Source organism: Coenobita brevimanus, chromosome 18 (genome assembly GCF_032717465.1).
Source record: "Coenobita brevimanus isolate Jiangsu-jjx chromosome 18, ASM3271746v2, whole genome shotgun sequence".
In the NCBI taxonomy this organism is placed as follows: Eukaryota; Metazoa; Arthropoda; class Malacostraca; order Decapoda; family Coenobitidae; genus Coenobita; species Coenobita brevimanus.
Window position 1 is genome coordinate 981791 of NC_136971.1, and position 6047 is coordinate 987837.

Genomic DNA, 6047 nt, shown 5'->3' on the forward strand with positions numbered 1-6047 from the left:
TGAGTGATCCATTTCAAGTTAGGTCAGGAGTGATTCAAGAAGATGTTCTTTCGCCATTGCTGTTTGCTTTGGTTATGGATTATATTATGAAAAAGGTTGTAAGGAGAACAGGTGCAGGAATTAACTGGAAAGAAAATAAGAAGCTGATGGATTTAGACTATGCTGATGATATGGTACTGATTTGCGGAAGGATTTATGAGATGCGGAGGGTGCTTGATTGTCTGGTGGAGGAAGGAGAAAAAGTGGGATTGGTAATAAATTGTGGAAAGGCTGAAATTATTAATAAGAACGTGGAGAACCAAATCGATTGTGTAATTGGGAATAATGTGGTGAAGACTGTAGAAAACTTTAAATATCTGGGAACGATTGTATCATCTAATGGATCAATAAACAATGAAATTGAGAGGATTTGACAGGCTTGGCGAGCTGTTGGAATGCTGAAATCTGTTTGGAATAATAATATGCTTTCGGTACCTACTAAAGTGAAAATTTACAAGTCCATGATTAGACCAGTTTTAATTTATGGGCATGAGTCATGGTACAGTACAATTGTAACAGATCAGAAAGTATTAGGATCTGAGAATAAAGTACTGAGAAGGATTCTTGGGGTAAAGTGGCAAGACAGAGTTACAAATGAAAGAGTAAGGGATATTACGAGAGTGGAACCAGTTAATAATTATTTGAGACTCTCTCGCTGGAAGTGGCTGGGGCACATACAGTATACAGAAAAGAAGGCAGTTTAATACAGGATGTGCCAGAGTGGACTGCTAGAGGAAGAAGAGGTAGAGGTAGGCCGAGGGAAACCTGGTTGAGGACAATGAAAAGAGAAGCAGGAGAGGAGTGTTGGTGGGACCTGAAGGAGATGGCAAGAGACAAATATTGGTGGAGAGAGTTCATCGAGGCCCTATGCATCCCGTGGGGTGCCACAGGAAATGATTGATATAGATAAAAAAATATTGGAGAACAAACGAAATATACCTACCGATAGCGTGTTTATTGCCGCTCCCCCCGACTGGACTTCACGTCAGCACACGTACACCAAAGCTAACTCAAATGTATACCATTTAAAACCATAAATAGCAGTGGAAGCCTAACTGGAAGTGCTGAAACCTAACTGGGGGTCCCAGTGATTATAACCTACCTATTCTAGTGCAAATTAACATATACAAGTAAAACTTGCGCCACAACATTATCGTGCGTTAAGAGCGTTCGTTAATCATGGCGCAATCGTCTTGGGATGGTAAAGGTAGGTGCGGTGCAGTCATAAAGCAAAACTTTATATACCTCATACAGGATACATTAATACTTGATACAGGGTAGTAAACAGTGCTTGGCGATTAAATTAAAGCATTTAATATTCCGTAAAATATGAGATGCGCAGTATTATGTACAATAATGGAAACCCTTATTTACGACTATAGGTAATTTACCAAACGGGCGTGCCGATTTCACCTATAACAAACTCATTATCTTGCGGTAACTAATTTTGGTGCATATGCAACACATAAAGGTAACTGCAGAATTGTGACTGGAGCAAGTGATTGGAAATAGAAACTTCCTATTTTTTTTTTTTTTTTTGGTATTGAAGGAAGCGAGCAGGTCGCCTGCGTCATGTGTTTGACAACAATATCCGGACTGGGAGTCGCTGCGACCACAGCGACTATAGAGACGAGGAGGTTTAGAGAGGGGAGGTGGGGCGGGGAGTCCCTAGAAAGCATTGATAATCCTGCTAAGGAGGATTCCAAAGTTTTTCGTCTCGTATGCCAACTGATGTTTTTGCAAGTACTTACATGCCACCATATCCATAAATTACGAAAATGAGAGTGAAACTGATAACCATGAGTGGATGGTTACCTAAATGGTTATCTCATTTCTTCACGCTGTAGGAAATTGGCCAGGTAAGATAGATAAAAAGTATTAGTTGGGCTTATTGAGCTGTAAATTGAATAATATAAAAATAATCATCAACGTAAAACCGTATTATCAGATGTACTAACAGTGCACAGGAAGTGCAGACCAAAATTTAGAAAGGATAATTTTACACCTTAACACCTTCATTTACGCCTGGCACATGGCCCCAGCCACTAGGATGACTAAGCACTTGATAGTACATACTGTACACACAAGGCACACACACAAACATACCTACAATACATACACAAATACAGTACATACGTAGGGCACACGCACACACACACGAATCATAACGAACAGCCAGCGTGGGAGCAGATCTCGCTAAGGTATGAAACGTGACCTCGTAGATTATCTGCTAGACAGCTCGTTAGAGATATTCCTGCATGCCGTGTTTAGTTCTGCTGCTCCTCATTCCACTAACCTCATCTCACCTCCCCCACCCCATCCCTGGTTTACCTATCCCTTCCCCTACTCACTCCCTCTTTATTCCTCCCCTCATTACTTGCTGTGCTCTTCCATCACCCTGCAACTGCCAATGAATGTAAAATGTGTAGCCTACTTACTACTAATGGTTTGTCCCTTTCATTGGTAATTTCAGGCATAGGCTAGATAAGTAAGACTTGGATTTAAAAAAAATAATAATAATCGGTATTAATTTATTCTTTTTCATTTCACTACAGTAGTCTCTTTCTTTCTTTCGTGCTTTCCTATACGAGTAAAATGTCCACCCCAGTTTTCCTATGCTACGTGATGCTCTCTCTCTCTCTCTCTCTCTCTCTCTCTCGTGTGTGTGTGTGTGTGTGTGTGTGTATGGAGACATGGCTGTGTCTAAGCTGGATCTTCATGTGTGTAAGTGTGTAAGTGCAGTAAATAGAGAAAAAAAAAAGTTCGCTTATTCCACTGCGTGTTTCACATTTAGGGCAAGTCTGTCACTTTCCTTACTAAAGCATAATATCAAAAAGCATCATCCATAAGCAAAGAAACACACCAAGTCTCCCCCATCTTATGAATTTTGGCCAGGGAAGGAAGAAGAGAAGCAGAAGAGGCGGAATATCAGGCGAACTTTTGTCCCCGCCAGTACAGTATGACAAAATTATCATCAACGCTTAAATTCTTTTCAGTGTAACTAGCCTTAACGTTGCTAATCCAGTAATGAGCGTATAGCCAAGATAAGAAAATGCAAAACAGACAAAAAGATTATCTATGCTCCTTTGAATCCGGTTGATGTCTTTTTTTGGTATATTTTTGCATGATTTTATTCATCTTAAGAAAGGTCTCTCATACTGAAGGGGTACGTGACTATCTCTATTCCCCCCTGTTTGAAAAAACTATCCAAAGTTGACAAAAAATCGTCAAGGGATGGAAAGAGTAAAATGAAAAAGATTTCCCCGTGCTCAATGGGTTAGCTTCTACAATCTATACAAACCCTGATATTGTCAAGGTATTAGTGAGCGTAGCCAAGGTAAGAAAATGAAAAACTGAGTATGCATAACTCCAAATCCATAGCGCACAGTATATCAACCATCAATGTTGATGCTGTTGCTGTGGCTCCACGCTCATGTGAACATAAACCCAGTGGACTGTAGACTGAAGTTGCTCCTCTCCTGCAGTCTGCATTCCTCATGTCGAAGAATAGGGAGAGGTGAGGCATGCCTGAATAACCGAGCAGCGATCACACTAGGGACACCGCGTGAGTAAAAATATTTCCTTACAGTGCACATCTCACACACCCCTAAATAAACGCGCGCTTGCGCGCACGCACGCACGCACGCATGCACGCACGCGCACACACACACACACACACACACACACACACACACACACACACACACACACACACACACACACACACACACACACACAAAGTTATACTGTACGTGTACACAGAACAGGCGAAACTTGGAATGTGACATCCGTAGACTTTCAGGCAGCAAAATTTCTTGGCGAATTTATGGCCGATCGAAAGTTAGGTTAGGTCACTTTGGGCAGGGTTTGGTCTGATTAGGTAATTTTTGGTTGGGTTGGATTCAGTTCGACTAGATATAGACGGATTAGGTTAGATTGCTTTAGAATACGTCGGTTTTGATAGGTTTTGGGTTGGGTTTTATTTGGTTGGGTTAGGCTGGGTTAAGTTCGGTTGGATTAGGTCATTTTAGGCTTGACTGAGTTGGGTTAGGTCGGGTATGGTATGGTTAAGTGAGACTGGGTAGGATTAGGTAGGGTTAGATACGGTTAGGCTGCGTCAGAATTGGTTAGGTTAGGTATGTGGAGGTTACGTGAGATTGTAAGGTTAAAAAGAATTAGACTGGGTTAGATGAGGTTAAGTTATCTGCCTAATGTTCCTCTAACACTGAGTATCTATGTTGTGTTTTTCTCTCCCTTTTCAGGCAAGGAGATCGGCTTTCTCATTGCCAGAGATACCCAAATGGGACGGTATCCATACAAAGTTAAATTGTCTGGCTATCTTTTTTAATGAGTAGTTTACATTCACCAACAACATTTTCTAGCACCTTCTGTTTATTGGTGAGTGACTCTAATGCCCCTCGACAATCAGTAAATACAAATTCATCCCCATCTACCCCCTGCAGCATTGTGAGGGCGAACCTTATACACCTCTGCTTGAGTGGAAGAGACGAGGGCGGACAGTCCATAACAGTACCCTACCTCGCATTACTGATACGATGCAGTAAGTTTTCTCCACTCTTAGTTCTTAGCTACCTCACAGCAGACACAATAATGATCTCATCAATCCTGTCCTTTAAGGTAGGTAGATTTAGTTCTAGCCTCATTGCACAGATCATGGCATTGCTGGGACAATTGAGGATAGTTCTCACTTCTTCGTTTTGCAGTTTCTCTAGTTTGCCAAGCCTCCCGTCATCAAAGCAAGAGAGTACAGGCCCTGCATGGTCCACTACTGATCTTAAAGTACGTAGGTATAACATTCTTAAGATAGGTACTCCAACGCCTCTTCCACTCCATGCGAGAGCTTTAAGTGGTTTTAATCTAGCTTTACACAGTGGTACATAAGAACAAAAAGAGAGGATAACTGCAGTAGGCCGGTTGGGCCATGCTAGGCCGCTCCTAGAAGAGTAACTGAACTGCTAGAAGGAGATGAGGATAGCAAAGAAGAAGGCTCTCCCCCGCCCTCCAATCCCTCCAGCGGAAGCTGGCAGGAAAAAGTCTGAAAGAACACAGCGCGCATAGAAAAACTGGCGTGGACATTTTACAGGATAATAAGAAAGGAGAAAAAGAGACTGTCATAGTGTAACCTGAAAAAGAAAAAGAATGAATTAGTATTGGTTATAAGATTTTTTGTAACCCATCCCTTATTTATCATATGCTTATCTAGCTTATGCTTGAAACTCTCAATGGCAGGGGCAGCAACTACATCACCGGGTGGTTTATTCCATTCGTCCACTATATTGCCAAGCCAGTTTCTACCTATTTCCTTACTAAAACAGAATTTTTCTAGTTTGAAACCATTACTTCTAGTTCTATCCTGTATGCTCACTTGAAGTACCTTGCTAATATCTCTCTTATTTGTTCCCTTCACCCACTTAAACACCTCAGTTAAGTCTCCCCTTACTCTACGCCTCTCTAGTGAGTGCAGATTTAGTCTTTTTAGTCAGTCTGTCATATGACAGTTTCCGGATATCATGTATCATTTTTGTCATTCTTCTCTGTACATTTTCTAATGAATTTATATCCATTCCGTAGTAAGGACAACCAACTTTGCATGGCGTAGTCGAAACGTGGCCTTACTAATGCTATAGAAAGTTGCAATATTACTTTTGATGACCTATTGCTCACTCATCTCGAAATAAATCCAAGGACCCTATTAAACCTATTTGCTTTATTTCCCGCATTAATACACTGTTCCCTTGGTTTGAGGTCTTTACTAACTATAACTCCTAGATCTTTCTCGCATTCCCGGGACATCCTTCTCCAGATCTACCCTCCCAATTCCGCTTCGCCCCAGTTGACTGTTTCTTATATGTAAATCTCACGATATTGGCTGTATAGTTGGGTGTATAGAGGCCTGTGCAATAGCAATTCTTTTGTCTTGCCGTTTGGAGTTTCTGTGTCTACCCTGTGCTCTCAAGGTGTGTTGAATCGTGCTATGGTGTTCCTCC